Source organism: Eriocheir sinensis, chromosome 36, assembly GCF_024679095.1.
Source record: "Eriocheir sinensis breed Jianghai 21 chromosome 36, ASM2467909v1, whole genome shotgun sequence".
In the NCBI taxonomy this organism is placed as follows: domain Eukaryota; kingdom Metazoa; phylum Arthropoda; class Malacostraca; order Decapoda; family Varunidae; genus Eriocheir; species Eriocheir sinensis.
In genome coordinates, this window is record NC_066544.1 from 10,589,375 (window position 1) to 10,615,622 (window position 26,248).

General features: G+C 41.3%; 1 protein-coding gene and 1 long non-coding RNA gene across 6 annotated transcripts in view; both read right to left on the minus strand.

The window, feature by feature from the left end:
* The window catches only part of LOC127007775 (arginine kinase), a 97,250-nt gene that overhangs the window by 27,978 nt on the left and 43,024 nt on the right, over positions 1-26,248 (minus strand). The gene's annotated exons all lie outside the window — the stretch shown is intronic.
* Positions 789-2,198, minus strand: LOC127007776 (uncharacterized). Of its 3 annotated transcripts, XR_007760534.1 has the most exons (4): positions 2,022-2,198; positions 1,753-1,953; positions 1,307-1,685; positions 789-1,238 (listed from the first exon to the last, which is right to left on the minus strand). It is a non-coding gene; the product is annotated as an uncharacterized LOC127007776 (long non-coding RNA). The 3 variants fall into 3 exon arrangements; XR_007760535.1 differs by having other exon boundaries at positions 789-1,281; positions 1,485-1,685; positions 1,753-2,198; XR_007760533.1 differs by having other exon boundaries at positions 1,753-2,198.

Genomic DNA, 26,248 nt, shown 5'->3' on the forward strand with positions numbered 1-26,248 from the left:
AATCTGTCAGGGCTCATTAGTTTCAGCATCCTCATCAAATAATTGGTTAAGCGCATCACGCCGGCCACCCGCATTTGTCAATTCATTTAATTTGGCATAAAAAAGATCTGACCCACATTTCCCAGCTGTCACCGGACGTCAAAGTGAAGCGAATCCATGCATTACATCGCCTCTCGCAGCTGTCATGATTATTGCCTCACCGTGGAAGGGTTACACAACATATTCAATCCGCTGCTTCTGTCACGTTGATGTTCTGACATAGGGTCGAGTTATAAGACATTTCGCCCTCCAAGAACATATATTTGACAAGGCTTTCGTAGGAGTTGTGGGCATTTCCAGGAGTAGTTTTATGACCCTGGTGTTAGCTTGACCCTTCTTCTGTACCGTGCAACCTAAAGAAACACACATTAGAACCCGACTGACCCCCTCTTTGGCCTTTAGAAATAGCTGATGTTAGAAGCGAAAGAGTCTTATAATACCAACCATAGGAGTGAGATTCTACCCCAGTATTGCGCGTATCATACAATCCGATAGCTTTGTAATATGGTTTTCCTGATAAAAGTAAGCGAGTCTCTCCACTATTAAAAACGGTGCTGTTCTGACTCACTAGTAAGCTTGTATTCCACTCTTGTTGGTATCATACAGTCCGCTAGCTTTGTCAAATTAGTTTTCCTGACAAAGGTAAGCCTGTTTACCCACTGTTATACAACCCACTAACTCTTTGATGTTGCTATTCTGATTTTTTTTTTTCCAGCAAAGGAAGCACCTCAGAAGCACCTCAAGGGAAAAAAAAAATTAAAAGTCTGCAAATCACTGCCCCTATAAAAGTTTAGAAAAGTGGCAATGAGTGGAGGGATATGATAGTAAGCTTGTATCCTACTATTGTTATTGAAATACCAGCCGCTCGCTTTCTAATTTAGTTTTCCTGACAAAGGTGAGCTCGTCCCTCCACTATTATATAACTCGGAATCCTCCTTTACTAGTATTATTCAAGCCCCTGCCTTCATACCTTTGCTGTTCCGGCATGTAGTAAAGCTTGCCTTCCTCTCTACTAATATTATGCAAGCCACTGAATAACCTCGCTGTCCTGGCATGTAGTAAAGCTTGCCTTCCCCTCTACTAATATTATGCAAGCCACTGAATAACCTCGCTGTCCTGGCATGTAATAAAGCTTGCCTTCCCTCTACTAATATTATGCAAGCCACTGAATAACCTCGCTGTCCTGGCATGTAATAAAGCTTGCCTTCCTCTCTACTAATATTATGCAAGCCACTGAATAACCTCGCTGTCCTGGCATGTAATAAACCTTGCCTTCCCTCTACTAATATTATGCAAGCCACTGAATAACCTCGCTGTCCTGGCATGTAATAAAGCTTGCCTTCCCCTCTACTAATATTATGCAAGCCACTGAATAACCTCGCTGTCCTGGCATGTAATAAAGCTTGCCTTCCCCTCTACTAATATTATGCAAGCCACTGAATAACCTCGCTGTCCTGGCATGTAATAAAGCTTGCCTTCCCTCTACTAATATTATGCAAGCCACTGAATAACCTCGCTGTCCTGGCATGTAATAAAGCTTGCCTTCCCTCTACTAATATTATGCAAGCCACTGAATAACCTCGCTGTCCTGGCATGTAATAAAGCTTGCCTTCCCTCTACTAATATTATGCAAGCCACTGAATAACCTCGCTGTCCTGGCATGTAATAAAGCTTGCCTTCCCTCTACTAATATTATGCAAGACACTGAATAACCTCGCTGTCCTGGCATGTAATAAAGCTTGCCTTCCCTCTACTAATATTATGCAAGCCACTGAATAACCTCGCTGTCCTGGCATGTAATAAAGCTTGCCTTCCCTCTACTAATATTATGCAAGCCACTGAATAACCTCGCTGTCCTGGCATGTAATAAAGCTTGCCTTCCCTCTACTAATATTATGCAAGCCACTGAATAACCTCGCTGTCCTGGCATGTAATAAAGCTTGCCTTCCTCTCTACTAATATTATGCAAGCCACTGAATAACCTCGCTGTCCTGGCATGTAATAAAGCTTGCCTTCCCTCTACTAATATTATGCAAGCCACTGAATAACCTCGCTGTCCTGGCATATAATAAACCTTGCCTCCTCCTTTTCTGGTATTACGCAAGCTGTCGTTACCCCAACAACTTAGGTGTCCTGGCACAGAATATACCTTGCCTCCTCCTCCTCCTCCTCCTCCTCCTTTAGTATTATGTAACCCACTTTCTTTATACCTTCGTGGTTCTGACGTAAAGGCAGGCTTGTGGTCCACCATTATGAACGTCAGCAAACGTCAGATCGAAACTCGTTCCTACCGTTTCTTGTGCTGGTTGTCAGGGTGATGCTATTTCTCTCAACGATAGTGTTAGATGTTTGTAGGAAGTGTTATGTAATCCACTTAGTGCCTTTGCTATTATTTTTATTTTTTATTTTTTTCTTCTCAATAATTGTAGGAAGTGTTATTTAATTCACTTAGTGCCTTTGCTATTATTTTTATTTTTTATTTTTTTCTTCTCAATAATTGTAGGAAGTGTTATTTAATCCACTTAGTGCCTTTGCTATTATTTTTATTTTTTATTTTTTTCTTCTCAATAATTGTAGGAAGTGTTATTTAATCCACTTAGTGCCTTTGCTATTATTTTTCTTTTTTCTTTTTTTCTTATCAATGATTGTAGGAAGTGTTATTTAATCCACTTAGTGCCTTTACTATTATTACTTTTTTTTACATTTTTTCTTCTCAAAGTTGGCATGAAGAATCTGAAGAAGCAAGTAATCGCATTTTCTGGAGCAGCGACATAACGGGCTTTTTATCTTTTTTTTCATTTCCTTTTTTCAGTTTCTTTTCTTTATCCTTGCGCTGCTTCCAGTGCTGTAAAAAAATCCTCTACCTTCCAGTGTTTTTTATCATCATTAACCAGAAAGGAATTATATATATCCTCTATCTATCCACTATCTACATTTATTGATACTATCCTCCTCCTTTCTATCCTATCCATCTTTACCTTCGCTCATATGAACCTGAGAAGAAGAAAAAAAAGTCCCCCTTCATTCTTTTTTCCTCCTCTTTTCCTTCCTCTGAGTGTGCTGACGTCATTATGAAAAAACTGATTCCACCATCGCTTTTGTATCTCACTAATGTTATCATATAAGCCGGCGACAAAAAAAAAAAAAAAAAACTTCCCCTCCTTTTTTTTTCGCCTTTTCATTCCCCTGAGAGCTGACGTCACTAGAAAAAAAAGATTCCACTTTCGTTATTATTATGGAAAAAAAGTTCTCTCCTCTCTTACATTTTTTACTTCAACTGAGTATGCTGACGTCAATGGAAAACAAACAAACAAACAAACAAAACAAAAAAATGGTACCACTCTATCGTAACCTTTATACCTCTATCGTGATCTTATGAACCTGAAAACAAAATGGTACCACTCTATCGTAACCTGTATACCTCTATCGTGATCTTATGAACCTGAAAACAAAATGGTGCCACTCTATCGTAACCTTTATACCTCTATCGTGATCTTATGAACCTGAAAAGAAGAAAAATAGGCTATACACTTTCCATTCATTCTTTTCTACCACTTTTTCTTATTCCGTTCCTCTGAGTGTGCTGACGTCGCTATAAAAATAAATAGTATCTGATTCCACTATCCCTTTTGTATCCCACTATTATTATACAAGCCTATGAAAAAAAAACTTTCCCTTCTTTCTTTTTTTTTTTCACCTTTTCATCCACCTGAGTATATTGACGTCACTGGGAAAAAAAAACCAACAAACAAACAAAAAACTGATTCCACCATCGCTTCTGTATCCCATTATCATACAAGCCTATGAAAAAAAATCCCATCCTTTCTTTTTTTCCACGTTTTCATCCACTTGAGTATATTGACGTCACTGGGAAAAAAGCAAACCAACAAACAAACAAAAAACTGATTCCACCATCACTTCTGTATCCCATTATCATACAAGCCTATGAAAAAAAATCCCATTCTTTTCTTTTTTTCCACCTTTTCATCCACCTGAGTATGTTGACGTCACTAGAAAAAGAAAAAAAGATTCCACTATCATTTTTATTATCTATAGAAAAAAAAACTTTCATTTTTACCTTTTCCTTCCCCTGAGTATGGTGACGTCACTTGGAAAAAACAAACAAACAAATATTCCACTCTAACCTTTCTCCTAAGCCGCCAAGATGAGTCAAGTCTTACCGTATCATTCGTTATAAAAAAAAAAAAAAACACCTTCACCTTGTCCGCTTCACACCAGATCCTGTTCCGTAACGCCCCTAATCCCTTCTTGATAAGCATAAAACGCACCCTAAAAAAATTAAGAGTCGAGCTTATCTTGATCTTTTTAGTTTCAATTACGACAAGGAGCAGCATTATCCGGCTTATCTTCCCGCAGTGTGATTGAACGTCTTGTCTCTGTGATTGTATGCGTGCCGTTCTGAGTATACAATGCGCTCTGATTGTACATTATCCCTTTGTAAATACTGCGCTCTGATTCTATATTATCCTTTTTTAAATAATGCGCTCTAATTGTACATTATCCTTTTTTAAATACTGCGCTCTGATTGTACTTTATCCCTTTGTCAATGCTGGGCTCTGATTGTAATTATCCCCTTGTTAATAATTGTCCAGGTCTCTGTTAGTAGGATGCCCTTTTATTCATCGGTCTTCATTTGTAACTGAGTACGTCGAATTGTAAGTATCTGCCTTTCGTTATGATTGTATGATCCTTTGTAAGTAATTTTATATATTCCTTTAAGTATTAACCCCCAGTGTTAGACGTTATCCCTTGACAAGTAACTGTATACTCTCATTTCAAGGTATCATGCATCGCTTTTTCAACAGTAGCCTAATTCTCTTTTTCAACAGTAATTCTCTTTTTCAACAGTAATTCTCTTTTTCATCAGTAATTCTCGTTTTCAACAATAATTCTCGTTTTCAACAGTAATTCTCGTTTTCAACAGTAATTCTCTTTTTTAACAGTAATTCTCGTTTTCAACAGTAATTCTCCTTAGGCACAAATCCATTCTGAAGAATCATACAATACGACAATTTCTAAGCAGTATCGAGTCAGTTATAACGAATCACAAACCCGTTTCTGAGCTATAGTATGGATCCTTTTTTTTTTTTTTTTTTTTTTATAATTATATGCTCATTTCCAAACAAAACACGAACGTTACTAGATAGCATACATCCTTTTCTAAATAGTATATATCCCTTTCAAACCATCAAACACCCCTTTTTTATGCAGAGTTCATTACAAAACCATTCCATCACATCCAATCACCCCACACTCTGAACCTACCAACACACTCCCTGAACCTGCTTAGCATCCAGCGATTAGCACAACTCATTACGCAGTCCGTCCGCTAGGTGGCTCTGGGCGTGCCTGTCATTACGCTGCGGCTGTCGTGTGCCCCGGGTAGCCTGCCTGCTGGTGTTCTGTTAGCGTCACCTGACACTCGCGGCGGCCACGTAGCTCTTCCTTATCAGAGACCCCGAGCTGGCAACAATTGTGGTGGTGGGAGTGGTTGGGGTGTTTTTTGTCAGTGGCCACAGTAAAATCCGCATCATTCTCTCTCTCTCTCTCTCTCTCTCTCTCTCTCTCTCTCTCTCTCTCTCTTCGTGGTGTTCTAGCTGTTTACATTTAGAAAGAAAACAGCGCTGTGGTTCCCCGGGCTCTCGTGGTAAAAACGCTTCTGGCGGTGGTGGTCTGCAGTAATACAACCCTTCTCTTCTTCCTCTGCTTCTGCTGCTTCCTCCTCCTTCTCTTCTATTTCTTCTTCCTTCTCCACTAATTTCCCCTCTTATTCTGCTTTCCTTTCTTTTGTCTTCCACCTCCTTCCATTGCATACTTTCTCTTCTTGTTTTCTTTCTCGTTCTGTTCTTTCTCCTTCCTTCTATTCATATATTTCCTTATTTTCCTTCTTTACTATTTCCTTCTTTATCTCAGTTTTTCCCCTCTTATTCTGCTTTCCTTTCTTTTGTCTTCCACCTCCTTTCTTTGCATACTTTCTCTTCTTGTTTTCTTCTTCCTCGTCCAGTTCTTTCTCCTTCCTTCTATTCATATATTCCCTTATGTTCCTTCTTTATTTCCTTCTTTATCTTAGTTTTCTTTTTAGTTGCTCTTTAGTTTCCTCCTCCTCTTCTTGTTTCCCCTTATGTTCCCTCTTTGTTTTTCTTCTTCCTCGTCTTCTCATTCTTCCTCTTCTTCCTCCTTCCTTCTATTTATATAATCCCTTCTGTTCCTTTTTCTTTCCTACTTTATCTTCTTTTTTTTTAGTTTTCTTGTTTTCTTCTTCCTCGTCTTATTCTTTTTCCTATTCTTCCTCCTTCCTCCTATTCATAAATTCTCCTATGTTCCTTTTTCTTTCCTTCTCTATCTTGGTTTCATTTTTCTCTTTCTCGTGACGTTAATACATTTTCTTACCTTTTCTTCTCTCGTATACATGTCAGGTCCATTCTTTGTCTTGATTCTTAACACATTTCCTCCGAGCGTTTATGTTTCATCTCTCTCTCTCTCTCTCTCTCTCTCTCTCTCTCTCTCTCTCTCTCTCTCTCTCTCTCTCTCTCTCTCTTCCTAGTACTAATATAAAAACAAGTGCAGCGAACTCTTCTCTGATACCCTCCTCCTCCTCCTCTTCCTCCTCCTCCTCTTCCTTCTCCTCTTCCTCCTCCTCTTCCTCCTCCTCCTTCTCCTCCTCCTCCTCCAGGTGCCAATAGCAGGTGTTCCTCCGACGGTGCCAAAATCCACCATGCCACTGAGCACAACGCAAGGAGGAGGAGGAGGAGAAGGAAGAGTAGCAGTAGTAGTAGAAGTAGAAATGGTAGTGATAGTAGTAGTAGTAGTAGTAGTAGTAGTAGTAGTAGTAGAAGGAGGAGGAGGAGGAAAGGGCACTTTAATGTTCTAAGAAAAGGGAGGGAGTCGAAGAGAAGATAAAAGGGGAAGAGGAAAAGGAGGAGATGAAAGAGAAAAAGAAGAGGAGGAATCGCAGAAGGATAGAGAGGAGAATGTGGGGTTAAGAGGAAGAGGAAGAGGCACTTTAATATAAAAAAAGAGGGGAGAAAGACGAGAGGCATGAACGGAAGAGGAAAAGAAGAAAAATGAGAAAAAAATATATAAGACAAGAAAGAGGAGAAGGAGGAGAAGTTAATACGCCATCATCCTATTTTTTCTCATTTTCTTCAAGTTTTCTTTTGTTATTTTCTTTCAAGACGCTTCATTCCCCCTGGTGGTCATTTGGTTAAGTGCTTCAGGCTCAGGAACTTGGGGCGAGAGGGGGGGGGTATTAATTATGAGGGATGGGGGGTGAGGTGAGGTGGTGGGCTAGTGGGGAGGGGGCTTTGTATGATGGAGGGAAGTGGGGGAAGAAAGGGAGGGGAAGGTTATGAGTGGTATCTTCGCTGTATTTTTTTTTTTATTATTATTTCTTTCATTTTTTTTCCTCATTACGGTTCATCTTTTCTTCCTAACTTACTTCCTCTTCCTTAAGTTTTATAATTTTCTTCCTTCTCTTTTTATATCATCTTGTCATTTTCCGTTTTTTGTATTTCCTCCCCTTTATTTTTTTCTATTTCTCTACCTCTTCATCCTCTTTATTCTCCCCCTTTTCGTTCTTTTTTTTACTCTTCATATTCCTCTCGTTTTTCCTTTCCTTTTCCTCCACTTTTTCCTCCTCCTCCTCCTCCTCCTCCTCCTCCTCCTCCTCCTCCTCCTCCTCCTCCTCCTCCACCTTCTAATTTCTGGATGTGTAATGGCTTCACTTTATCATGAATTTCTCCATAAACCTTTGATATGAGGTTTCCTGCTTCACCTCCCTCCTCCTCCTCCTCCTCCTCCTCCTCCTCCTCCTTCTCCTCCTCCTCCTCCTCCTTCCCTCTTCACATCAAGAGGTCTGAGTGTTCGTTACATTTTATTTTATTTATCTAAACTGTACGAGAGGTTGACTGTTCTCTCTCTCTCTCTCTCTCTCTCTCTCTCTCTCTCTCTCTCTCTCTCTCTCTCTCTCTCTCTCTCTCTCTCTCTCTCTCTGTGTGTGTGTGTGTGTGTGTGTGTGTGTGTGTGTGTGTGTGTGTGTCATGCAGTGCCACACGAAATACTAATTAACATCTATGTATGCAACAGAGCGAACCCTTGTGTATGTTAAACCAAAACGGCACACACACACACACACACACACACACACACACACACACACACACACACACCAGAGGGAAGGAAGGAGGACAAGTGATAAAAACGAATGAGGCAAGCAGTCCCTTCCCATATTTGTTATAGTTAAAGGAAGGGAAGTTGGGATAGAAGATTAAGAAGTTGAGGTAGAAGAAGAAGGTAAAGAAGACGGAAAAAAACAAAACAATCGTGAAGAAAATGACTAAGATGGAAAAACAACATGAAGGAAATGACGAAGACGAAAAAAAACGAAGAAAAGGGAAAACAAATAAAAAATGGCATGAAGGAAATGACGAAGACGAAAAAAAACGAAGAAAATGGAAAACAAAGAAAAAATGGCATGAAGGAAATGACGAAGACAAAAAAACGAAGAAAATGGAAAATAAATAAAAAATGGCATGAATGAAATGACGAAGACGAAAAAAAAAACGAAGAAAATGGAAGACAAAGAAAAAATGGCAAGAAGGAAATGACGAAGGCGAAAAAAAAAACGACGAAAAGGGAAGACAAAGAAAAAATGGCACAAAGAAAATGACGAAGAATAAGAAATGACATGTGAGAAAATAGGAAATGACAAAAAGAAGAAGAAAAAAGTGAAAAAGTAATGGCAGATGCAATACGTATTAGGATGAAATATGACGAAGAAAAAAGAAATAACGTGAGAAAATAGGAAATAACAAAAAAGAAGAAAAGAAAGTGAAAAAAAATAATGGCAGACGCAATACTATAATAGGACGAAAAATAAATGCAAACCTGAAGAAGACAATAGAGATCATAACAAAAGTGACCACCGGGCAAATTAACTCCTACAACTGTCCTCGAGGAACTATTTCTTGTCAGGACCTCGAGATAATAACACGGACGTCTATGTATTTTTCTCTTGCCTGATTGGCGTCCTGATTCGGTTCCTGACGTGGGTCGCTGCGTCTATTTATTCCCCCGGAGATGATAACAACACGACTTCCGCATAGTGAGTGAGTTGCCTTGGTTACGGTGACGGGGCTAGGAATAAGAATAGAAAGGAGTTGTTGAAGAAGAAGAAAATAGAAGAAACGATTGTGAGTTGCCTTGGTTACGGTGAAAGGAGGAGTTACAGAAGAAGATTATAGACGAAGAAAAGAATGAGAGTTGAGTTGCCTTGGTTACGTTGACGCAGCATAAGAATAAGAATGGAAAGGAGTTGAAGAAGAAGACAGAAGAAGAAAAGAATGTGAATGGGTTGCCTTGCTTACGTTGACGGAGCCTAAGAGTAAGAATGGAAAGGAGGAGTTGAAGAAGAAGAAAATAGAGGAGGAAAAGAATGTGAATGAGTTACCTTGTTTACATTGACGGGGCGTAGGAATAAGAACAGAAAGGACGAGTATGTAGAAGAAGAAGAAAGCAGGAGAGGAAAAAAATATGTAGTAACTGGAGAGAAAGAATTGAAGGGGAAGTAATACAAGTAAACGAAAAAGTAACAAGGAAAATAAGTGAAGAAAAAGCACTTGAAAGAAGGAATAGAAGATGTGAATGAAGAAAAAGTAATAGACGATGTAATTGAAGAAGAGGAGAAAGTGATAGAAAATATAATTGAAGGAAGAAGAAGAGAAGTAACGTAAGTAAGAGTTACAGTAAGAAGAAATATAATATAGGAGGGAAAGGCAAAAAAAGGAGGAGGAGGAGGAGGACGAGGACGAGGAACTTTAGCCTCCTTGAGCGGCAAACCTCATTTCGAGACTTTATGGCGAATATCATGACAAATTGAAGCTATGAAACATGCAAAAGTTTGTACGGGGAGGAGGAGGAGGAGGAGGAGGAGGTGGAGGAACGAGAAGAAGAAGAAGGGAAAGGGAAAGAGAACTGGCATCAACCTATTCTTAGTCCTATCAAAAATAATGAAAAACCAAAGACCTATGAGACAAACAAAGAAGAAGAAGAAGAAAAAGAAGAAACAAGAATGGAAGATAGAAGAGAAAGAAGAAAAAAGGGAAAAATGAACTTACTTTATCCCATTTTTAGTCTTATAAAAAAATAATGAAAAACAAAAAACCTATGAAACAAACAACAAAGAAGAAGAAAAAGAAGAAAAAGGGAAAAATGAACTTACTCTATCCCATTTTTAGTCCTTTCAAAAAATAATGAAAAACAAAAACGTATGAAACAAACAACAACAACAAACAAACAAACTGCTTTAATCTGGCCCACAAATCTCGGGATACACCTGCAAACACCTGACCATTCTCTCTCTCTCTCTCTCTCTCTCTCTCTCTCTCTCTCTCTCTCTCTCTCTCTCTCTCTCTCTCTCTCTCTCTCTCTCTCTCTCTCTCTCTCTCTCTCTCTCTCGTATTGGCACTTTCCCCATAACATAATTTTGCCCCTGTCATCCTCTTCCTTCTCCAATTTGCTTTCCTCCTCTCTCCCTTCCTCTCCTCCTTTCTCCCTTTCCTTTCCTTTCCTTCTCTTTCCTCTCTCCCCTTTACTTAGTTTTCTGTTTTTTCTCTCCTCTTCCGTATTTACTTTCCTCCATTTTCCTTTCTTATCATCCTTCTCTCTTCTTCCTGCCTTCCTTTCCTATTGTCATTTCATATTCCTTCTTTCTCACCCTTTCCCTTTTCCTTTGCTCCCCTTTCTCTCCCCTTGTACAATCTTTCGTTACTCTACAACTCCTACCTTTCTCATTACTTTCCTTCTTTTTCTCTCCATTCCTATCCTTCTCTCTCCTTCCTTTCCTCCCACTCTCCTCTTCTCTTCCTTTCCTTCTGTCCTTTGCCCTCCTCCTCTTCTCCCTTTCCTTTTCCTTTCTTCCCGTTTCTTTCCTCTTCATTTCCTCTCCTTTCCTTTTCCTTTTTATCTTCATCTATTCTTTTCCATTCCTTCTGTATAATATTCTCTCCTCCCCTCTCTCTACTTTCTTTCCCTTTCCTCCCCTCTTCTCTTTCCTATATTTTTGTTTCATTCCGTTAAATATCCTTCTCCTATCCATCCCACTTCCCTTCTTCTTTTTCCCTTTCTTCCCTTTCTTTTTCTCCATCTAGGTTTTTCATAACGTTTCATCCAACCTTTTTTCCCCCTTTCATCTGCATATATTTTTCGTCCCCTTCTTTTTTTCTTTTCGTTCCCTTCTTTTTTCTTTTCGTCCCTTTCCCTTTTTTTCATCCCCTTTTTTTCGTTCCCTTTTTTCTCGTCCCCTTCTTTATTATCTTGCTTTTCTCTTATTCCATCTACTTCCCTTCTCACATTCCGTCCCGCTTAACTTTTCTCCCTTTTCATTTGCACCATTTCCTGTTTGCCTTTTTTTTTCTTCTTTTCTTTTCTCGTATCTTGTCTTCTTCCTGTTTTCAAAAATAGAACTCAGCCGCCTGTAAATTCACTTCTCTTTTAATCTTTTTTCCTGCCTCTGCTTGCATGTTCCTGACCCCCCTCATCTCTCTCTCTCTCTCTCTCTCTCTCTCTCTCTCTCTCTCTCTCTCTCTCTCTCTCTCCATGAGTCATCCTTCTATTCCCCTTCCTCTTCTCGTTTTATGCATCAACAAATCACTCATATTTCCGTTTTCCTTGTCTCCTAAAAACCTCTTCCACCTTCCACATCTCTTTCCACTCCCCACATCTCTTTCCAGCCTCCACATCCAGATCTCTTTCCACATAACATCTCTCCCATCCTTATGTTTTCGCTTCATCCATCTCTTTCATCATTATTATTCTTTAAACCCCTTCCACATTCCACGTCTTTTCATCCACCTAACATCTTTCCAATCTGCAACTTCTCACTTCATCCATCTCTTTCATCCACATTATCCTTTAAGCCCCTTCCGCATCCACATCTTTTCATCCACCTACCATCTTTCCCATCTTCAACTTCTCACTCTATCCATCTCTTTCGTTCCTCTTTGCCTCCATCTTTGTTTGATCAACCTCTTCCATCCTTGACGTCTTTCCATTCTCCTCCTTCCATATTGCCTCCTTCCATACATCCTCCATTTCCTTCCATTTCCATTCCCATTTCCATATTTTCCATTTTCCATTTCCATTTCCATATTTTCCATTTTCCATTTTCCATTTCCATATTCTGTCTCCTTCCTTACATCCTCCATTTCCTTCCATTTCCATTTCCTCCATTTCCTTCCTTCATCTTCTCTCCTCCTCTTCCTCTTCTGTACGCTTGCTTTTCCTCTTCCTCTTCCTCCATTCAATTCCTTTTCAACCAACTTCCTTTTCCATCCCCCTCCTCTTTCTCTTCATCTCCTCCAAACATCGTCATCCCCATCTTTCTCGTCCCTTCATCCCTTTCCACCTTCCACAACCTCCATCTTCCACCTTATCTTCCCCTCTTGTTCCACCCTCCTCCTCGTCCATTCTCCTCTTTCCTATCTTCTCTAAGCATCGTCTTCCTTGTCTTTTACCATCCTTGTCCATCTTCCACCTCCTCCACCCATCTTCCACCCTCCTCCTCCACCTCGCCTCTCAGCACCATCTTCCTCATCTCTCGTCAGATACCTTCTTTGTTTGTGTTTGTCACGTGGTTAGCACTCAGCGCCTTGTTACAGAGAGAGAGAGAGAGAGAGAGAGAGAGAGAGAGAGAGAGAGAGAGAGAGAGAGAGAGAGAGAGAGAGAGAGAGAGAGAGTCGTGTAACCCTCTATGTCTATAACGGGGAATGTGGAATGTGGTGGAGGAGGAGGGAGCGGGAGATGATTAGGTGTGTGAGTGGATGAGGCGAGGAAGAGAAGGTGGAATGAAATGTGGAAGGAAGGTGAAGTGTTGACGGAAAGAGGGAGAGATAGAAGAGGAAAGGAAGAGAAGGAAAAAGAAAAAGAAGAAAAGAGAAAAGGAAAAGAAGGAATGAGAAAAGGGAGAGAAAGAATGAGAAAAGGAGAAGGAAAAATGAGGAAAAGGAGAGAAAAAAGAGAAGAAAAGGAAAAGAAAGAATGAGAAAAGAAAGAGAAAGAATGAGAAAAGGAAGAGAAGGAAAGACAAAGAAGAAAAGAGAAAAGGAAAAGAAAGAATGAGAAAAGGAAGAGAAAGATTGAGAAAAAGGAAGAGAAGGAAAGAGAAAAAGAGGAAAATAGAAAAGGAAAAGAAGGAATGAGAAAAGGAAGAGAAAAGGAAGAGAAAGAATGAGAAAAGGAGAAGGAAAGAGAAGGAGAAGGAGATAAAAAAGAGAAGAAAAGAGAAAAGGAAAAGAAGGAATAAGAAAAGGAAGAGAAAGAATTAAAAAAAAAATGAAGAGAAGGAAAGAGAAAAGGAAGAAGAGGAAAAGAAGGAAATACAAGTGTGATAGGAAAGTTAACGGAATGGATCAAAAATATCGGAAAAAAAGGTGAGAAAAGGGAAGGAAAATAGAGGAAGTCGAGAGTAAGAAGAGGAAGTAGGTTTTTTTTTTTTTTTTTTTTTTTTACATCAGAGGACACGGCTCAAGGGCAATAAAAAGAGTACAAAAAAAAAAGCCCGCTACTCGCCGCTCCTATAAAGTGAAGGTAATGATTAAATAAAGATGACTGGCTTATTATTATTATCTTACTGACAAACATTTTAATCATCTGACTTTTAATTAACTGTAGAGATGCTGGGGAGAGACGAATGATTGAATGATTGACTTAACTGACTGATTGACTGAATGACTGACTAATGAACTGCCTTCCTGACTGACTGATTAAAAGGCGAACGTGTGGATGGGCATGCCAACACACACACACACACACACGCAGAGGAGGAAAAAGACGACCGGACAGACAGACAGACAGACAGAGAGAGAGAGAGAGAGAGAGAGAGAGAGAGAGAGAGAGAGAGAGAGAGAGGACAAAGGATCAGACTCGACAACCAGGTGTAGAAAGGAAAGAGTAGGTCGTCGATTCTAAGGAACAAAAACACGGACACGGGCTGAATAGAAAAGACAGACGGACAAACAGACTCGTTCTTGAAAGGCAGACACACACGGCTTAAAAAATAAAATGTTACGCGAACAAAGAGATAGATAGATAGATATTTAGAGATAAAGAGAACAACAAAGTGCAGCCAGTCTCTAAAACAACAACAGCAACAATAACATCAGCAATTAAGTACATGAATAAGTAAATAGATTGAGCAAATATGAAAAAAAGCTGTCAACTAAACAACGAAACCAAACCAAAAATAAGACAACAAAAACAACCAAATAAAAAACTGAATAAGTAAATAAACAAAACAAATATATAAGAAACGAAAAAAACAAACAATCAACCAAAAAAAGAAAACCCACAAACAATAAAAACACGACAAAAATAAAAAATTAATAAAGAAGTAAACAAAATAATGAAAACAAAAATACAGTCAACCAAACAATCAACAACCAAACAAAGGAAAAACAACCAAAACCAAACACCCCCATATTAACCCTCCCCCTCACCCCCTTACACCCCTCACTCACCCCCTAACACCCCCACAAGCAAACAAACAAACACCATGACCCACCTAACGTAATAACCCTTCCTTGTGACCTCCATTACGTCCCCGCCCCCCTTGACCCCCCCCACCCCCCACCCCACCCGACAAGGCGCTCCACCCGGCTGTATTGATCCTCCTGACCCAACCCTTCGTGCCGTGCCAAGCTGGGTGGGGGTGGGGTGGGGGGTCAAGGGTAAAGAGTACACACACACCCACACCCACACACACACACATACATGCCGCCAAGTGGAGAGGGGTGGAGGTGGAGGTGGTGGTGGTGGAATGGGGTGAGGGATGTGGAAGAGGGGGTAATAAAGGGGGTGGACGAAGGGAGACAAGTGTGGAGAATGAGGTAATGATGGTGGTGGTGGAGTGGGAATGGTGAAGGTGGAAGTGGAGGGTGGAAGAAGAGGTAATGAAGGGGGTGGAGGATGGGAGACAAAGGTGGAGTGATGGTGGTGGTGGTGGTGGTAATAGGATGTGGAAGAGGGAAGGAATGGGTAATTGTGGATATGATGTGGAGGAGGGGAGGCAAGGAGACATAGGAGGGAATGTGGAAAGGAAGGTGGAAGGAAGAGGGAAATGGTGAGGTTCTTGAAGTGGAGAAGAGAATGTGGAAAAAAATGGTGGAAGTTAGAGGAGTTTTGGAAGTGGTGGTGGTTGTGGGGGAGAATATGGAGGAAAAGTTAAAGTGGAGTGGTCGTGGGCGGATGTGGAAGGGATGGTGGAATGTGAGATACAAGTGAAAAGGCAGAAAAGTGGAGAAATGTGTGGAGTAGTAAGGAGGATGAGGAAGAGGAAGAAGAGACTGAGGATAAGGCTGTGGAAGGGGAAGAGGTATGTGTAAAGTGGAAGATAGGGTATAATTTGTGGAGGTGGAAGTCACGACTGAGAATGTGGAAAAGATGGCGATTAAGGTATTTGTGGAAGCTGTGGAAGGTGGAATGCTTGAGAGATAAAGAAGGAGAAGGAAAGAGACATACAAGTGGAGGTGACTGAGAGGAGAAAAAGGAAGTGGAAGATCTTTGGAAGGAGAGGAAAGAGGAGAGGTTGTAATTGTGGAAAAGATGGCTAATAAGGAATTTGTGGAAAGTGGAATGCTTGAGAGATAAAGAAGAAGGAGAGAGAGAGACAAGTGGAGGTGATTGAGAGGAGAAAAAGGAAGTGGAAGATCTTTGGAAGGAAAGGAAAGAGGAGTGATTGAGAATGTGGAAAAGATGGCTTGTTAGGAATTTGTGGAAGCTGTGAGGAGAAGAGAGAGGTAGTAGAGAAGGTGGGATGCTTGCAACAGAAGAAGGAGAAGGAGGAGAAAGACAGAAGTGGAGAATAAGGAAGTGGAGGGTCTTTGTGGACATGCTGTGAGGAAAAAAAAACTAGAGCTGAGTAAAGGAAAGAGGATGAGGGCGAAGCTAATACTGCCTTCTCAAATCTAAGAAGGCTTTGGTACTGCAATGCTACTCTTGGAAGAAAGGGAAGATGCAGAAGAGGAGAAGCAAGAGGAAAGGAAAGGAGTAGAAATGTTGGATGTGATATGCTACTGTTGAACGAAAAGGGAGAAGCAGAAGAGAAGCAAGAGGAAGGGAAAGGAGTAGAAATGTTGGGTGTGATATGCTACACTCGGAAGAAGAAGAGGAAGCAGAAGGAAGGGAAAGGAGTAGAAATGTTGGATGTGATATGCTACACTCGGAAGAAGAAGAGGAAGCAGAAGGAAGGGAAAGGAGTAGAAATGCTGGGTGTGATATGCTACACTCGGAAGAAGAAGAGGAAGCAGAAGGAAGGGAAAGAAGTAGAAATGGTGGATGTGATATGCTACACTCGGAAGAAGAAGAGGAAGCAGAAGGAAGGGAAAGGAGTAGAAATGTTGGGTGTGATATGCTACTCGTGAAGGAAGAAGAGGAAGGAAAAGAGAAGCATGAGGAAGGGAGAGGAGTAGAAAATGGTGGGTATGGTGCAGTGTTAAAGCTGTTGTGACTATGTGAAAGGAGGAGGAGTCGCTGCTGTTGTTGTTGTTGGTGGTGGTGACGTTGGTGGCGCTGGTAGGAAGAAAACAGTAATAAGAAAGAAGAGAGATCAAGACTGCGATTGTGGAATGAGAAAAAGGAGGAGGAGGAGGTGGTCATGGTGATAATACTAGTGATGGAATGGGTTTTAGTAAGAGGCAAGGATAAAAAGAAAGGACAAAGGAAGGCAGAGGAGAGGATATCAAAATTAAGATTGTGGAAGGAGGAGAAGGAAGAGAACGAGGAGGTGATGTTAGGGGTTTTAGTTGAGGGTAAGGATGATAGGAAAGGCAGAAAGGAAGTGGATACCATGAATGAGGTTTTGAGGGTAGGAGGACAAGGAGAGGGTTGACAGTGATGGTGGTGGTTGGGGTTTTGAGGATAAGAATAACAGAAAAGTAAGAAAGAAAAGTAAATCAAGACAGTGTGAAAGAAAGACGAGGAGGAGGAGGAGGTGATGGCAGAGGTGTTAGGTAAGAAAATAAGGATAAAAGTCAAGTGGTGGGAGGAGATCAACCTTCGACATATAAAATAATCTATATATCCAACACCTACACTGTCTATAGATCAAGTAGAAAATCCCCCCCCCCCCCCACTCCCCCCCTTCCTCTCTTGCTCGGACGGATCTAAAACTGGACTGATTTTTAAAGGGAAACTAACGAAGAGTACCGAGGTGGGAGTAACCTTCTTATGTCTTCCCTTCTTTCCCCATCCTTTCCTATTTCTGTCCGTTTGGTGTTGTTATTATTGTTGTCATTGTTATTGCTATTGTTATTACCCGTCATTGTTGTTCTTTTCTTCTTATTCCTGTTCTTCATACTCTTGTTATTGTTGTTATTGCTATTGTTATTACCCCTCATTGTTGTTCTTTTCTTCTTATTCCTGTTCTTCATACTCTTGTTATTGTTGTTATTGCTATTGTTATTACCCGTCATTGTTGTTCTTTTCCTCATATTCCTGTTCTTCATACTCCTGTTGTTGTTATTATTTATATTGTTGTTTATCGAATTAGCTTTCATGTTACTATTTTTTTATTTTGTTATTACTACTACTCCTCCTCCTACTACTACTACTACTACTACTACTACTACCACCGTACTATCATTATATCTACCATTGTCCCTGCCGCTGTTTTATCATTATCACGTTTTCTCAGGAACAATATCATCCATTCAATCAATTTCAGTGCATCCACCTATCATGGTCACGCCAACACACTATATCAAGGCGTTATCAGCTGTTATCGCCATGGCCTGTACCTTCCTCCCACCTCTCACGCCCTGTCCCTCCCTCCCACCTCTGACAGCACAGCACAATGCAACACACCCTCCCTTCTGCACCAAAACACACCCCGCCACTACCCCTTCAATCCCTCCTCCCCCACACACACTGAACAGACACCACCACTTTAAAATGCACCCTGTCACACACACACACACAAACACACACACACACTAACATCACGAGCCTTCTGTCAAAACACCAAGGCCACAGTGAAAGATTACATAACCAGTCGACCAGTCAGTCAGTCAGTCAGTCACCAAGCCACCAAGCCGGCGGTCCCTTTTTGAGCTAATGGACTGGTGCACTGTCATACAAACTTGTTCCTATATATACTGCTGTTGTTGTTCCTGCTTCTGCTTCTGCTGCTCCTGATATGCTATGATTAGGTTTGTTTTCTTATGTTTCCCATGTCAGGATTTTTTTTATTTTTTTTTTTATTTATTTATTTTTTTTTTTTTTGCTGATCCAGTTCTTAATGTTAGCGGTTCTTGCACTCTTTTATATTGGCTACCACACTACATCCCAGATATTATCATTTACCTATCAGTCCCTTACACCCATTCCTCCCCCTATTCCCTACACCTCCCATCGTAGTAGTAGTAGTAGGAGGAGGAAGGGGAGGAGGAGGAGTAGCAATAACATCTCATCGCCCATCGTTCTCTTACGTATACTTTCTTTTGCTTTTCCTTATCCTTCCATTCCTTTAAGTCTTCATTTCTTCAGTTTTCTTCGATCCATCTATTTTTTTTATCTATCTCATTTGTCCTTTTTTTCCTTCTCTTACTCCTCTTTGCTTTCCTTCCTCTTCCCTTCCCTTCCCCGCTTCTTATTCATCCTCTCCTTCCCTTTCTCACCCCCTACTTCCATTTACTATCCTCCTCTCTTCCTCCCTTCTCTCGGCTCTTAAATCACGTCTCTTCTTATCTTCTCTTCCTCCTCCTCCATTCATCCTCTTCTTCCTTTCTCCACCTCTCCCATCTCTAACGCCTCATTCCTCTTCTTTATTCTACTCTTCGCCTTCCAATTTTTTCCCCTGACATTTTATCCTTTCATTCTCTTCACTTCCCATAACCTCACACTCTTATAGACCAGTAGTTCTTTGATTATTTTACTACCACGCTCTCTCTAGGAATGGGTCTTCTCCATGCCCCCCTTGCATAATAGCCCACGCACTTATTATGGTACTAGCAAATAATCCAAGTTTCCAACAACAAGAATTCCAACTTTTTCCTCCTTGCTCGTCCCCCCCCTTAAATTTACCAACGCCTCTCTGTCCTAGACCCAACTAAGTTTTTCTCATTTTTTTTCTAAAATTGACAAAAATAGACTTGATTCCCCCAATTTCCTTTTTTTCTATGCCTTCCACCTTCCATTTTAATTTACGTTACAGAGAGAGAGAGAGAGAGAGAGAGAGAGAGAGAGAGAGAGAGACTTTACTATCTACCTCCATCACATTGCATTCTATTTTTAGCCACGTTACAAACACACACACGAAGAGAGAGAGAGAGAGAGAGAGAGAGAGAGAGAGAGAGAGAGAGAGAGAGAGAGAGAGAGAGGGGAGTTACAAAGTTATCTGACATCGGCAAGCCACACATATTTGAGGGTTGTCACTGACCTTGTTGAGAGAGAGAGAGAGAGAGAGAGAGAGAGAGAGACATGGGGTGAGCCTTCAAGCACATTCTTTCCTTTAACCATCCTGTCCTGCCCAAATCCTTACCCTAATCCTTACCTCTCCCTTCTATCACCTACCTCCTCTTCCCCCCTCTCTCCCTCTTCCCTTCTTCGTCTCAAATTTCGTGTCCTCTTTCTCCTCTTCTTGTCCTCTCGTCCTCTCTTCCATTCTGATATTATTTCCCATTCATCTCTTTATTTATTTTCTTTATCTATTCCCTCTTTTTTTAATCTTGTATTTTTAATCTTCGTTCTGTGCATACTTTCTTTTACTTTTACTTTTCCTTCCTTTCCCTTCCAGTCTTCATTTCTTCAGTTTTCTTTGATTCATTTATTTTTTTCTATCTCATTTGTCCTTATTTTCCTTCTCTTATTCCTCTTTGCTTTCCTTCCTTTTCCCTTCTCTTCTCTCTTCTTATTCATCCTCTTCTTCCCTTTCTCACCCTCTTCTTCCTTTTACTATCCTCCTCTCTTCCTCCCTTCTCTCGGCTCTTAAATCACATCTCTTCCTATCTTCTCTTCCTCCTCCATTCATCCCCTTCTTCCTTTCTCCACCTCTCCCCATCCCTTCATCCTCTACTTCCCTTCCTCCCTTCTGTGTTTCCTTCCATTCCCTCTCCCTTCTTTCCTTTCATTCTTAAAGCCATCTTCCTTCTTTCCCTCCTTCCTTTCTTTCCATCCCTTCTCTTTCCTTCTCTTTTTTCCTTTCTTTCCCTTCCCTCCTCTTTTCTTTATTCCCCATTCCTTTTCTTTCCCTCATTTCCCTTCCCTTCTCATTTTCTCTCCTTCATCTCTTCTGTATTCTCTTTATTCCTTCTCTCCCCTTTCTAATTCAGTTTTCTCCCTTCTTCCCCTTCACATTCCCCCTTCCCTTCTCTTTCCCTTGTTATCTTTTATTGCCTTCTTCCTTTCTGCATTCTCTGTCATTCCTTCTCCCCACATTCCTCCCCTTACTCCTTTTTCTCCTTTCTTCCCTTCTACATTCTCTGTCATTCCCTCTCCCCACATTCGCCCCTTATTCTTCCTTCTTCCCTTTTCTCATTTCTCGTTCTCTCTCTGTTCTCCCCTTCTTCCCCCTCTCATTTCTCGTTCTCTCTCTCTCTTCTCCCCTTCGTCCCCTTTTCTTTCATCCCTTCTACATTCTCATTCCTTCTCTCCTCATATTCCTTCCTCCCTTCTTCATCTCCACATTTGCCATTCCCCTTTTCTCTCCTCCCCTTCTTCCCCTTTCACTCCCCTTCCCTCCCTCTCTCAGTACATTGAAGGGCATTACCAGACATTACTACGAACGATGATAAAGAAATAAAAGAAAAAAGTAGACAAGATAATGGTGCCATGACGTGACTGACTACAGCGCCCCATTAGAGAGAGAGAGAGAGAGAGAGAGAGAGAGAGAGAGAGAGAGAGTGTGTTGTGTGAGGTGGTAGCTGGCAGAGGTCCAATTTTAACTTCCCTTCCCTGTCTCCTCTCTCTCTCTCTCTCTCTCTCTCTCTCTCTCTCTCTCTCTCTCTCTCTCTCTCTGCTGTTTGCTTATACGTCTGACTTTCCTCCATGTGTGTGTGTGTGTGTGTTATTTTCCCAAATCATCGTTGTTGTTGACATGAAATAAACTAAAATAAGCAAACAAATGCGATAAGGCGACATTTGAGAGAGAGAGAGAGAGAGAGAGAGAGAGAGAGAGAGAGAGAGAGAGAGAGAGAGAGAGAGAGAGAGATGAATAAGGAAGGATAGATGGAAAGAAAGAAAGAGGAGAGGGAACAAGAGGGAGTGGCGGATGAGGACAGAAACGATGAAGGAAAGAAGTGAAGGGATAGGAAGGAAAAAGGGGGAGGAATAGAAGAAGAGAAGGAGGAAGAGGAGGAGGAGGAGGAGGAGGACAGGGTATATTCGGTGCCAAGGAAATGGATGCTAAGCCCTAGACCTTGGCAGTGAAAATGACAGTCTACTCCTTCTCCTCCTCCTCCACCCCCTCCTCCTCCTCCTCCTCCTCCTCCTCCTCCACACAAATCATTCCCTCACGTCTTCCCATCCTCTTCTTTCCCAGTGTCTTCTTCCCTTTCGACCTATTCTTCCGTTCCCACACTGAAGCGAAGAGTGTAAATAGAGAAGAGGAGGAGGAGGAGGAGGAGGAGGAGTGAGGAAGAAGAGGTGTCTGGGAATAAGATTGACCTTGCCTGTCCCCTGTGGCACCCCCCCTCCCCCCCCCCCCCCCCCTTTGTACGTGCATGTGTGTGTGTGTGTGTGTGTGTGTGTGTGTGTGTGTGTGTACCAATAGTGCTTTGACTGAATACTTTATTATTTTTCAATTTAGTAGTAGTAGTAGTAGTAGTAGACACATCATCAACAACAACAACAACAACAACAATCATCACCATCATCATCATCACCCAATACAAAAACGCAATATCCTTTCCTTCACCCTCTTGCACACCTCTCCCTCCCTCCCTCCTCTTCATCACAGGTGTTAGGGAGGGGTCGACAGGTGTGACGGCCGGGTCCCCTTACACCTGACGCCCTGAAGATTTACCTGCGCGAGGGGGAAAAGTGTGTGGAGGAGGAGAGGAAAAAGTGATGGAGGGGACATGTGGTCAAAATGTGTAGATTAAGTGGATGGACAAGAGGAAGGAGAGGTGGAGAGAAGGATGAAAGAGAAAGAAAGAGAGAAAGATGAGAGCAAGAAAGAAAAATAGGGAGAAAAAAATAATTAAATAGCAAGGAACATCAGTAAACAAGAAAGACGGAGAAGCAGGAAAGAAAAGAAAGGAGAGAGAAGATAAGAGGAGAGGGAAGAAACAGAGGAAGATGGTGTAGATGATAGAGAAAGGAGAGAAAGGGACATGTGGTCAAAAAGTGTTGATTAAGTGGATGGACAAGAGGAAGGAGAAGTGGAGAGAAGGATGAAAGAGAAAGAAGGAAAGACAAGAAAGAAAGATGAAAGAGCAAGAAAAAAAGATAGGGATGAAAAAATAATGAAATAGCAAGGAACATTAGTAAACAAGAAAGACGGAGAAGCAGGAAAGAAAAGAAAGGGAGAAATAATATAAATGAAAGAGGAGATAGGAGGAAATAAGAGGAGAGGGAAGAAGCAGAAGATGATGTAGATGATAGAGAAAGGAGAAAAAAAGGAAGAATGTATATGAAACAGGGGAGAAAGGAGAGGAGGAGATAAAGGAGAGGAAATAAACAAGTAAAGAAAGATTTTATACATAGAAACGAAAGCCAGGGTGAAGAGAAAGAAGAGAAATGAAGATTATATAAACGAGAAAGTGGACAAAGGAGAGAAGATAAAGGAAAAGGAATAAACAACTAGAAAGAGATGGCATGGATGGACGAAGAAGGGATTGGGAGAAGGGAAAGATAGGAACGAGGTGAAAGGAGGAGGAGGAAGAGGAGGAGAGGGTGAAGGGGGGATGGGGAGGCGTAGAAACAAAATTTAATTAAAGAGATTGGGAAGAAGATTATGACTGATAGGAAGAATGGTCAAGAGGAGGAGAAGGAGGTGGAGGAAAGAGAAGAAAAGGAAGGAGGTGACAGGGAGGAAAAAAGAAGCAGAGAGAAGTAAAAGGTAGTGAATGGAAGTTATAGATGATAAAGAAATAAAGAGGAAGGAAGGAAAAGGAAGATTATAGATGAGAGAAGAGGAGGAGACGAAGGAAAGAGATGATGATGTGAAAGAAAGGCAAGATGGATGAATGAGGAGGAAGGAGGTAATGGAGAGGGAGGGAGAAGGGTATAAAAGATGATGAAGAAATAAAAAGGAAGGAAGGAAAAGGAAGATTATAGATGAGAGAAGAAGAGGAGACGAAGGAAAGAGATGATGATGTGAAAGAAAGGTGAATGAATGAGGAGGAAGGAGGTAATACAGAGGGAGGGAGAAGGGAAGGGAAGGATGCAATAAGAAGCGACTAAGGAAGACAGCAATTAGATGAAATGAATGGAGAGAGAGAGAGAGAGAGAGAGAGAGAGAGAGAGAGAGAGAGAGAGAGAGAGAGAGAGAGAGAGAGAGAGAGAGAGAGAGAGGAGTCGGTCGAAAGAGAGAGAGAGGAAGAGAGAGCGAAGGGAGAGAGGAACCAAGGTCACCCTACGCCTCGAGGGTTCTTGAAGGGGAAGAGAGAAGAGGAAAGGGGAAGAAGAGGAAGAAGGGGAAGAGGAGAAAGAGGGGAGCCGCAGGGGGTCTTTTTTTCGAGGCTGAGGGGAAGTTCGAGAGAGAGAGAGAGAGAGAGAGAGAGAGAGAGAGAGAGAGAGAGAGAGAGAGATGGGGGGGAGGGGATAGAAGGGTAGGAATACATGAATCTCCCAAGGCAAAGAAAAAAAAAGGACTGAAACGGAAGAAATAAAACACAAGGAGGAAGAAAAAAAAAGGGGAAGTAAAAGAAGACAGGTTTGTGTTGTGAGGGTGAAAGGAGTGAATAGAGGGAAGAAAAAAAAGGAGGAAGAAAAGACAGGGGTTTTGTTGAGTGCACTAATGAGATGAGATGAGAGCAAAGAAAGAGGGGAAAGGGAGAAAAGAGGAGAGTGAGAGAAAGAAGGGAGGAGTAGAGAGAACAGACGGGAGTGAATGAAGAGAAGGAAGAGCCGAGAGGAGGAGAGGAGGAAGGCGAAGGATGCTGATAAGAGAGAGGGATAGGCTGAGTGGGCTGGATGAATGGGCTTAGCTACCGGGCTGAGTGAATGGGCTGAGGGATGAATGGGATAAGCGAGTGGGTTTGTTGAGGGAGTTTTAACGAGTGTGTTTATGAGTAGGCCTAATGAATGGGCTTTGTGGGTAGGCTGAGGCTGGGTTAATGGGCTGAAAGAAAAGGCTTAGATGAGAATGATAATTAGACGTTTTGCCGCGAGGGGAAGAAGATGAAAGAAAGATGAGAAAGAGAGAAATGAAAACAAGAAAGGAGGTAAGGAAAAAGAAAGAGATAAAGATAGAAAATGAAGAGAAGGGTGGAAAAGCAAGACAAAGATAAAAAAAGGAAGAGGTTAAAATAAGAAAGGAAGTAAGGATAAGGAAAGAAAGATAAAGATGAGAAAGAATGAGAGAAGGATGGAAGAGGAAGACATAAAGATAACAAAGAAAAAGAGATAGAAGAACAAGAACGAAACATAGAAGAGGAAGAAAGAATAATGAAAGATCAAAAAGGAAAAGAGAAAGGGCAAGAAAGAAAGATCAGAAAGGAAGGAAGAAAGATGAAAGGACAAAAAAGAAGGAAGAAGGATGAAAGAAACAGAAGGAAAGATAAAGAAAGAGAGAACGATGAAAGAGCAAGAAAGACATGAGAAAGGAAGGAAGAAAGATGAAAGGGCAAAAAAGAAGAAAGATGGATGTAGGAGAGAGAAGGAAAGACAAGAAAGAAAGAGAGAAAGATGAAAGAGAAAGAAAGATAGGGAGAAAAAAATATGAAACAGCAAGAAACAATAGAAAACAAGAAAGATGGAGAAGCAGGAAAGAAGTGAAAAAGGGGAGAAAGAAAATGAAATAGCAAGAAAAATAAAAGAGAAAGAAGAGAACGTAAAAAAAAAATTAAAGAAAGATAATAAATAAGGAAAATGTGGAGAAAAAGAATGAAGAATGAAAGGGAAAAAAGGAAAGACAAGATGATCAAGAAAGAATAAAAAAAAGATAGGGAGAAAAAAAATAGCAAGAAAGATGGAGAAACAAAAAAGAAAAAAAAGGGGGAGAAAGAAAATGAAATAGCAGGAAATATGAGAACGTTAGAAAGAATAAAAGAAAGATGATAAATAATGAAAATGTGAAGAAAGAGTAAGTCTGACAGAGGGCAAGATAAACAGAGTGGAGAGAGGAAGAAAAATAAATGACGATGCTTTAGCCAATGAACGAGGAGGAAATTAACTATAGGGGAGGAGAGATAAACAGATGAGGAGGAAGGGAGGGAAGGAGGGGATTCAGGAGTGATGAGGGGATATTAGGAAGAAGGAAGGGAGGGAAGGGAAGGAAGAGGGAAGTGTATGTGGGATAAGGAAATGAGGAAAAGAAAAAGGGAAGGAGGAAAGGGTGTGTGTGTGAACGAAGAACGAGTAAGGAAATGAGAGAAAGGAAGAAAGAAAGGAAGGAAATGATGGAGGGAATAGGAGTAAGGAAGGAAGGAAAGAGAATAAGGAAATGAGAGGAAGGAAAAGAGGAAAGTAAGAATGGAAGAAAAGGTGTAAGGGAGGAATGAAGAAGGGAGTGAAGGAAAAGAAGGAGGCAAGGAAGGAAGGAAGAAAGAAGGAAGGAAGGAAGGAAGGCGATGAAAAATGGAGTGAAATGAAGAAGAAGGAAGAAGAATGAACGTAAAGGAAAAGAAGGAGAGACAGCAAGGAAGAAAGGTAGAAAAAGAGGCATGAAGGGAGAGAGAAGGTAGGTAGAGGGTCTTACTTAATTAAAGGGGGAGGAGGAGGAGGAGGAGGAGGAGGAGGAGGGGACCTGGAGACACCTTCCTCATCCACCCTTTAAATACTGACAGCAAGGAGAGGAGAAAGACCTCCATTCGTCCTTGCCCTTGCTCTTCCTCCTCCTCCTCCTCCTCCTCCTCCTCCCTTTTCTTGGCTACACACGTCCTTGCCCTTGCCCTTGTCTTCCTCCTCCTCCTCCTTTGGTTTCATCGTCCTTTCCCCCCAGTCTCCCTCTCCCTTCCTCCTCCTCCTCCTCTTCCTCCTCCGCCCTTGTCCCCATCGTCCTTGCCACCCACTTCCCTTCCCCCTCTCCTTCCTC